Consider the following 9,840-nt stretch of genomic DNA (forward strand, 5'->3'; position numbering starts at 1 on the left):
AGCCTTAATGTCATGGGAGGCTATCTCTGGTCTACATAATCAAAATCACAAGCCTCTTGATTGAAAACTACAAACAAAAGCCTAAGTATCTTAGGCCACACTTAGGATCCATCTATTGACAGCTACAAAGGAAGAGCTTAGCCTTTTAAGAAAAAGTAAAAATCTTTGAGAATCTTGGAGAGCAATTATGTCATTTAAAATCAAAACCCTATGATTTTAGGTCCATAGAAAGCCAACATATCCACACCACAAATTGTATCCTATGACCTCAAAGACACCGAGTTTTATATGTAGATTGTGTTCTATTGTTTATTGAACACATTCTAATTTGTTATCGCATGATCATATGAGTTGGAATGAACTTATTCAATTGGTTTTTTGTTATCATTTGAGGGTTTTTTTTTAATCTATTACAATTTCATATATTAGAAGAGAATCTTCTCATATTACATCAAATATCTCATTCTAATTTGTTGTCGCATGATTATATGAGGTGGAGTGATATTATTCAACTTAATTTTTGCTATCATTCTAGGGTGTGTTTAAAAAAGAAGTTGTGCTATTTACAATGTCATAAATTAGAAAAGTTTCTTCTCATATTACATCAAATATCTCATTTAAGCAGAACAATGGCTTGATAAAATACTACCAACATCTTTCAAACAAAAGAAAAAATATAATTTAAGAAATAGCTTCAAAAATCATTAAATTTTGAATTCATGAAGTGCATCCTATTGTGAGGAGACATCTCTCATTTAAGTAACATTGTTAATCTAATTGTTTGGTGCTCCTATTAATTTCTTCTTAGTACTTGTCTTTTTTTAAGTGATGAAAACTAATGTTGTTTTTTTTAAAGAGAACAAGAAATTAAATTAAGAAAAAAAAGAGTGTTACAACTTTTACTCGCTGGAAGGGAGAGAGACATCCCAATAAAGACACACATTATAGGCTCAAACGTGTAGAAGCCATACAAATATTCTCTTTTGAGTAAAAATGAAGCATGGAAGGGAGAGAGGCATCCAAATAAAGACACACATTATAGGCTCAAACATGTAGAAGCCATACAAATATGCTCTTTCGAGTAAAAATGAAGCATGGAATCTCTCCATCATTTCCATATGAGGCACTTTTGAATGGATAAGAGAGGATAGGGGTCCATATTTCTCATTTGTATGAGAGTGAGGGATGAAATTGTTCTAATATCAAGAATGAAGAGGATAGATTTATCTATACATTTGAGCTAAAATATTGCCCCATTTCTTTGGGTCCAGCAAGACCATAAGTATGACATCCTCCACTACCAAAATGTAGTTGACAATTGATAGTGCCACAAAAATGGTGTTTGTTGAGCATCCTCTATCTTGAAGATACTATACTCCTTGTACTTAGTACTTTGTTGTACATGAGATAAAAACCATAAATTTTATTAAATGAGTTGTTGAGAATCTTTATAAACAACCCATAGAGGTTTGGTGTAATCAATTCATAGGTTGGTTATTGGTCATATCAATGATGTTTTTAACCACCTCTTTTTTTGAGACACCATCTCTAGAAGCTTTGTTGAAGCTTGAAAGCATGTGTTGAACTTTTAAAGACACCCTCTCTTGAAGCTTTATTGAAGTTTTAAAGCATGTATTGAAGTTTTTGAGACACCTTTATTGAAGTTTTAAAGCGTGTAGTGATGAAAATGTGGAGATTATTTGGCACAAATATATATTCTTTGACGGTAAATGGCATTATAGGTGCCATAGATGACAACTTGTGGTTTTAGTACCATAGGGTAATTAGCAATATTTTTTAGTTTTTTAATTATCAAACCTTAATTTGGGTGTTGTACATACTATAGTGTAGTTGAAACTTGATAGTGTTTCAAAATTGGGACTAGCTATTTCTCATACTTGAAAGTAAGGTGACCAATTTTATAATAAGATTTGTTGGTGCTCTTTGTGTTTAGATATTATATTTTTTGGTTGACATAATCAATGTATACAAGTTGCTTAGCAGTAGTAACATTATTTGGTGTTCTTTGACATCTTAATTTTTTTAGAGTAATCATTTGGTGTTCTTTGACATCTAAATTTTTTGGTTGGCATAATCAATCTATACAAGTTGCTTAGTAGTAGTAACATAATTTGGTGTTCTTTGACATCTTAATTTTTTTAGAATCCATTTTTATAAACTTTGATTGATGTTTTAAAGCATTTATCTAATATGAATCCTTTTGCAAAAACCCATATTGGAAGTTTTCTTATTAAAATTAATTTAAAAAGATCACATTTGAGTGCTATATTCATGACATGTTATCTAAATTAAAGAAAAATTGAGCTTAAATAGTAGAATAAGATTGGGATTTTCCCAATTTATCTAAAATGGTGTTCTTCTGAGTTTTTATTGAATTTGAGGCAATGTCCTCAAACGTGACCTTTCTATACTCAACCTCTTTGTTAGGCTTCTTGTGCATCTTTGACTCGTTGAAGAAAATGTGTGAACTACAAGTGACTTTATGAGACTTCAAATGTCAGAGATGATATTCGATTTTCCCATTTGTACCATAACCAAAGAAAATACACTTGTATGATTTTGGGTCTAGCTTTTTTCAAAGCTGCTTTGGCACATGTGCATATGCCTCACCTCCAAAGACATGCAAATGATCATAGTGTGGCTTTTTTTTGGACTAAAAATCCTCTAGAATTTGGTAATTCAATGGCATATTAGGTGACCAGGTAATGATATGTATTGCTATCAATATTTCCTCTACCCAAAAACCTTGAGTCATATTTGCCATCAAAAGCATAGTTGTGACTCACTCCTCAATCGTTCGATTCATCCTTTTTGCAACTCCATTCTAATTTGGTGTATAAGGAATAGTAAGCTACCTCTTAATATCTCTCTTGCTACAAAATTCTCAAAATCCCTAAAGACATACTCTCCACCATTATCAATCCTCAAACTTTAAATCTTCTTGCCAAATTGATTCTCTACAAATGCTAAAGATTTCTAAAAAGTAGAGAAGATTTGATATTTATGATGCAAAGGATAAACCCACACCTTCCTAGTGGAACCGTTTATAAAGGTGACAAAATAGCTAGCCCCCCCCCCCCCCCCCCCCCCCACCCAGAGACTTTGTCGATAGAGGACCACAAGCATTGCTATGAACAATTCTAGTGGTTACACATGTGTCCTATTCGATTTAAGATGAAGTGTTCTTAGTGTGTTCTCCACAAATGCAATGCTCACATAGAAAAATTGAAAAACTTAAACACAAGTAAGTAGCCAAAACATGCTAATGTTCTCATTCTTTTTCGGCTCATATGGTCTAGCACCACAACTTGGTAGATGATAGCTCTTGGCTATGGATATACAATCATTTTGTACACCGAGACAAACATAGAATAGAGTGATCATGCTTCTAACCTCTGAGAATAAGAAGGTTTTCCTTCATAACGCTCGAGGGTTTACAACCTCATCATGCAAGTCATGAACCTCCTTGAGCTCATTCTCAGTCTTGTAAAATCTCGAAGGTTTTGAAAAATTGAATTTAAGAGGTGTAAGCTCCTTGAAGGATGCTTTAAGGTGGGCTTGCTAGCCCATTGCCATGCTAGACTAGATTTTTTTGTACTCTTTGTAGTTGATTTCCGCTTGGAGAGGAAAGGTTTCTCAAAAGTTTTGGGTGTACTTGCCTCCTCATTGGAGACATTCTATAATGCAAATAGGCAATACATTGAAAGAAACTTCAAACTAATTGAGACAACAAGATTTGTGATTTCCATGCACACAAAAACATAGAGGATTGTGAAACCTGCATATGAGTTAGCACATATGGATTTCTCGATCACAGTAGAATGTAGCATTGGAAAGCATCCTCCACAAGAATTTTTTGCATTTGTCACATGGCACACACTCATACACATATCCACTATAAACCTTCTGAATATGTGATGATGATGAAACACACTCTCTCTCTCTCTCTCTCTCTCTCTCTCTCTCTCTCTCTCTCTCTCTCTCTCTCTCTCTCTCTCTCTCTCTCTCTCTCTCTCTCTCTCTCTCTCTCTCTCTCTCTCTCTCTCACACACACACACACACACACACACACACACACACACATGCCATCGAGGACACAAAGACTTTCATAGACCTACTTGCTCAAGAGAAAATTAGGCACAAGATGTCTATAAATATAGCTCGACCACTTGCTCAAAAGCAAATCCACACGCATCATAGGTTTTCTTCCACAACAAGACACATGTGCATGCATGCAATGAAGTATAATACCTACTGATCGATGTTGTAACAAAAGAATTGTGTATGAGATGGGACACATGATGTCATAATAACTAATATCTAATTCTCCTAAATGATTTTCTCATGTTAAATTGATCATTTAATATGGGGAAGTACCAGGGGAGAAAAAGTTAGAATATTGGTAAGGCTAGTAGACTTGTCACAGTAGGGATCCAAAGGAGGGAAAATAGGGATCCATAGAGGGACCATCTGCAAACGAGAAATGTGAATCAATGGGCTTCAAAGACCCTAAGGTTCAGCCCATTAAGGCTTCCAAAAAGCTTAGGTTCCTGAATTCATATGAAATGTTCAATGGTCAATCCTTAGGGAAATTGGATGCTTTGGGAAGACCACAAAGTCTTCCCACATCCCTAGATGGGAGGGGGCAAGCCGATAAACGTAGGGGAAGAGAGAGAAGAGGTGAGAGAACACACACACACACTCAAGGCTTCCCTTCACACAAAGGGCATATTAGACACATGTCAGGTTCCTAGCCCAGTTGCCCCCAATTCCCATTCAAATTGTCATAATAACTAATATCTAATTCTCCTAAATGATTTTCTCATGTTAAACTGATCATTTAATATGGGGAAGTGCCAGGGGAGAAAAAGCTAGAATATTGGTTAAGCTGGCAGACCGGCCACAGCAGGGATCCAAAGGAAGGAAAATAGGGATCCAAAGGTGGGGCCATCTGCAAAAGATCTATGTGCAACAATGGGCTCCAAAGACCTTAGGGTTCAGCCCACTAAGACTTCCGAAATGCTAAGGTTCCAAAATTGAAAGGTTGTGTCCAATGGTCAAAAGCTTAGGAAATTGGATGCTTTGTGTGTGTCCAAAAAAGTCTTCCCAAGTCCTACAAAGGAGGGGGCGAGCCCAAGAAGTAGGGGATGAGAGAGAAACTCTCTCTCACACACACGCACACACAAGCTCCCTTTAAACAAAGGGAATGAGGGACACATGTCAGCTCCCTAGGCCAGATGCCCACAAGGCGTACTCAAATCCTATTGGATGGCCATGGAGGTGGACCAATAAGAATTAGGCTAGAGTAAATCTAGTTTAATTAATTTAAAAACACTTAATAAAAGAACCAATAGGAATTAAGCTCTCTAGAAGACTATTGGACAATCTCCCAAGGGATCCAATGAGCATCCAGCAGCCCAATGGCTTGCCTGATTCCTATTGGCCAAGAGACAAAGGGGTCCAATGAGAGTTTAGTTGAATCAATTAATTACCTAAAGCTCTCACAAAAGGGTAAAGGGGGACACATGTCAGAAGACTATCACTTATGCTACTAATTTTTCATTGTCTAGGCTGGGAGAGGTCCAATGAGGTGCTAGCAAGAGCAAATAGCAAGAGGGGTCGACCAAGAGAGAGAGAGAGAGAGAGAGAGAGAGGGCTGATTTTTCAAAGGCAGTTATCCACACACACTCACACAAGCTCATTTGTAGAGTAAGAAGAATCTCTCTCTCTTCTCAAGCTTTAGTGGAAAGCTTATCACCTACTCCAAGCTTGTGAGAAGGGAGGCCTACACCAACAACTCTTGGCTTTGTGATGCAAAACCAACCAAGAGCCCAAGCTTCAATGCATGCTCATCTCCTCTACCATGCTAATTACTAAGCTAAGCTATGCTAATATGAGTGATTATGAGTGATTATGTGAGGAGATGTACATCTTTCTTGTAAGACTACTCCTTCTTCCGCTCAATCTACTCTCATACCCCGCTAGCTCTCACCATCTTCGAAGGTGTATGAGGTCTTGGGTCTAAGACCATGAGGGAATTGATGTTGTAGTGTTTTTCTTAGTGCATGAAGTTTCCATCTTCATTGCACTAGCTCGTATTGAAGGAACACAAAGAATTGTATTGTAAAATGTCTCTCTTGATGGGAGAAACCATAATACAAAGCCTTTTGGAGGGGGGACCGGCTCCATGAAAATCCGGTCCTCAACTGTTGTCAATTGCTTAATTTCTCTCTCATCTGAAGTATTGTTCACGCTATCTAACTAGGTTTATACTTTTTGTTTCTCTCTCCACCCAAGCACTCTTATTATTTTCATTATGAATCTATTCTAATGAAATGCTCACTATGTTCATGTTATTTTCTGCTACACACAAGCTACTAGACCATTAAATGTTACATTGGTATCAGAGCACAAGGTTTCTTTTTTCTTGCTCAAGAAGGAGGTCCTCAAGCTAGCTATAAATGGTTGGTATTATTAATTGCATGTGAGTAAGTAGAATAGGGATTTTTCAGCCTTGCAGTGCGCCTGCCTTTGTGCAGTTAACGAGGCACCATCAAGAGCTATGGTCTTAATAGTGGAGTTTTACAGGGCTTGCCTATGGCTTACCACTATTGAGCTATTAGAAGCTTGCCAGGAGCCGGTGCTGTTTTGGTGAATAAGAGCTTCTATACCCGTGGCTCGAATACCATTAATTGCAAGGAATAGAAGAGAGCGTTGTTAACTATCTTGTTTCTAGGCTTCAACAAGCCATGGGCAATCCATCCCTCCAAAGTGAAGTGCAACGGAAGCTTTGTGCTCATGGGATTCTCCAAGCTCCCCACCATGTTGAGAGAACACCTAGGAAGCCTCCTTGTGAGACTTGCAAAAGAGGCCTCTCTCCGATTCGGGAAGAAAAAGAGGATCCATATGAAGGGCTCAAAAATTTTCTCCTTGATGATGCATCTCCTTCTCAAAGGATAATTCAAGAGCCCCCATCGAAGAAACAAGAAAGAAGTGCGTCTCCTGCCACCTCGGCGGAGATGGCTCCACGAAGACGGCGGGCTAAACGCTCTCCATCACCTTCAAAACAGAGAAGACCATCGCATGCTTCTCCACACCATAATTCAAAGAGGGATGAATCAAGAGAAGAAAAAGGCGAGAAAGAGGACACCCTCTTCCTCTTATGGAAGTGATGGTGCAGACAAAGAAGATCAAGGAAAGAAAAAGGCGAGAAAGAGGTCACTCTCTTCTCCATCTTCCTCAAATTCTTCATCTTTTGAAGAAAGTGATGGTGCAACCTTTGAACCATCAAAAAGAAGAGGCCATAGGAAATCCTATGCCGTGTTGAAGAGGTCATCTAAGCTCAAGAAATTCAAAGAGGGATGGAAGAGCATCTCTTTCCTTACCTACAACGGCACCTTTGGTGCTATGGATAATGTCTTGGGCTTTATCCAACAATTCAATGCGACGTTTGGAGATGAGGGCTTCATGGAGTCCTCTAAGCTACACCATGTAGCTATGCACTTTCAAAAGTCCGCCAGACAATGGTGGTCTAGCCTACGAGCCAACGGTGAAGCTCCACGAACATGGAAAGCTTTAAGAGATTCCATTATGAAGCAGTTTTTGGTCATCGATGCCAAAGACAAAGTACTCACCGAATGGCGAAGCTTGAATCTTTCTCCCTATGAATCCATTCACAAATATGTAGACAAGTTTTGGGATCTACAACTCAAAGCCACTGTCTTCAAAAGGTAGGATTTTGGAGAGCAAAAGCAACAATTTTGTGCAGGCTTAACTGAAGAAATGGCGGAGTATGTCAACTCTCAAAGGCCACGCACCATATCGGCAGCTATACACCATACTATGGTGGATTCTTGAATCAATTTCCAAACGGGGGCTAAAAGAAATACTAAGCCCACAAAAAACAAGGGTTCCAATGAGTCTAAGGGGAAGGACAATGTCCAAAAGTCTCCTAAGGGCAACTCCAACAAAGCTAAAGATAAGGGAGTTTACAAAGTAAAAATTAAACTCTCTCTTGAAGAGCTTGAGCGTTATCACAAGGATAACCATTGTTTCAAGTGCGGAGAGCAAGGGCATGCGTACCGTGCTTGTCCCCAAAAGAACACCCGCCATGAACCTCCTAGACCTACCTTGGTCGAAATCCAAGAGGATGAAAGTCACCACAAAGGATCTCCTCTATGCCATGCTTGGGGAAAGGTAAGAGAACATGATGCTTTTATTCTCTTTGACCTTGGTTCTACTCAGAATTTCATATCCACAGAGTTGGCCACCAAGCTAGGCATACAAGCTTACGAGATGGGAGATGTCCTACTCGCAAACGGTGCTTTCAAGGGGCAAGAAGCTTCAATCACTCCCTTAATCGAGAAATTGAGGCTCCATGTCCAAAGCTTTGTGGACAAAGAGGACTTCTTTATCTCTCCTCTCAAGCATGAGGATGTAGTTTGATCGCATGGATGCCAATGTTAAATTCCCTAAAAGGAGAATCTCCTTTAGGTTCAAGGAAAAAGATATGTACATAGATGATAAGGAAATGGGTAACACCGTACCCATTGTACATACGCAAGCTTTCAATAAGTCAATAAAGAGCTCTATTTCCATGTACATGATTTTTGTTAAAGACTCTCAAAATGAATCTAATGTTTTAGCAAAAGAAAATATACACAATCAAACGGAATTAGCGTTATCCAATTTTCTCAAGGGGTTTCAAGATGTCTTTATTGACGATATCCCTTGTGAGCTACCTTCTGAATGAGGCCATGATGATCATGCCATTAAACTTTTTCCATCCTATTGGCCAAGAGGCAAAGGGGTCCAATGAGAGTTTAGTTGAATTAATTAATTACCTAAAGCTCTCACAAAAGGGGAAAGGGGGACACATGTCAGAAGACTATCACTTATGCTACTTAACTTTCATTGGCTAGGTTGGGAGAGGTCCATGAGGTGCTAGCAAGAGAAAATATCAAGAGGGATCGACCAAGAGAGACAGGGGGATGATTTATCAAAGGAAATTATCCACACACACTCACACAAGCTCATGTGTAGAGTAAGAAGACTCTCCCTCTCTTCTCAAGCTTTAATAGCAAGCTTATCACCTACTCCAAGCTTGTGATAAGGGAATCCTACACCAACAACTCTTGGCTTTGTGATGCAAAACCAACCAAGAGCCCAAGCTTCAATGCATGCTCATCTCCTCTACCATGCTAATTACTAAGCTAAGCTATGCTATAACGAGTGATTATGAGTGATTATGTGAGGAGATGTACATCTTTCTTGTAAGACTACTCCTTCTTCCGCTCAATCTACTCTCATACCCCGCTAGCTCTCACCATCTTCGAAGGTGTATGAGGTCTTCGGTCTAAGACCGTGAGGGAATTGATGTTGTGTTTAATAAGTGTTTTGCTTAGTACATGAAGTTTCCATCTTCATTGCACTAGCTAGTATTGAAGGAACACAAAGAATTGTATTGTAAAATGTCTCTCTTGATGGGGGAAACCATAATACAAAGCCTTTTGGAGGGGGGACCATGCAAATCTGGTCCTTAACTATTGTCAATTGCTTAATTTCTCTCTTTTGAAGTATTGTTCATGGTATCTAACTAGGTGTTATGCTTTTTGTTTCTCTCTCCACCGAAGCACTCTTGTTATTCTCATTAGGAATCTATTCTAATGACATGCTCACTATGTTTATGCTATTTTCCGCTACACACAAGTTACTAGACCATTGAATGTTACACAAATCCTATTGGATGGCCATAGAGGTGGACCAATGAGAATTAGGCTAGAGTAAATTTAGCCTAATTAGTTTAAAAACACTTGATAA

Source organism: Adiantum capillus-veneris, chromosome 22 (genome assembly GCF_014529385.1).
Source record: "Adiantum capillus-veneris isolate H3 chromosome 22, ASM1452938v2, whole genome shotgun sequence".
Lineage (NCBI taxonomy): Eukaryota > Viridiplantae > Streptophyta > Polypodiopsida > Polypodiales > Pteridaceae > Adiantum > Adiantum capillus-veneris.